Source organism: Sinocyclocheilus rhinocerous, unplaced genomic scaffold, assembly GCF_001515625.1.
Source record: "Sinocyclocheilus rhinocerous isolate Xijiao unplaced genomic scaffold, SAMN03320098_v1.1 scaffold1243, whole genome shotgun sequence".
Lineage (NCBI taxonomy): Eukaryota > Metazoa > Chordata > Actinopteri > Cypriniformes > Cyprinidae > Sinocyclocheilus > Sinocyclocheilus rhinocerous.
The window spans coordinates 614,763-615,056 of NW_015626033.1; positions in this window are offsets into that span (position 1 = coordinate 614,763).

Below are 294 nucleotides of genomic sequence, written 5' to 3' on the forward strand. Positions count from 1 at the left end.
TGACAATGGCTACATAGCTATAAGCGAAGAGCGGCCGTTCTCATAAACTCTGCCGTTATTGCCTACTTTTCCTAGATTTGCGAACCATGTTGGATAAATCTTATTGATCAAAACGTTATCTACACGGACCGACAGAATCTGCTTCAACGATCCAATTTGTCTGATCCTGACACAATTTTCCCAGAAATTCAACCAGAAATTCAAAGCGTTGTGGCCTGGACCGTCGTGGATTAAAACAGTCAATCCAGATTCAAGGAAACGGCTACAACATTATCGATTAGGAGACAACGTTTG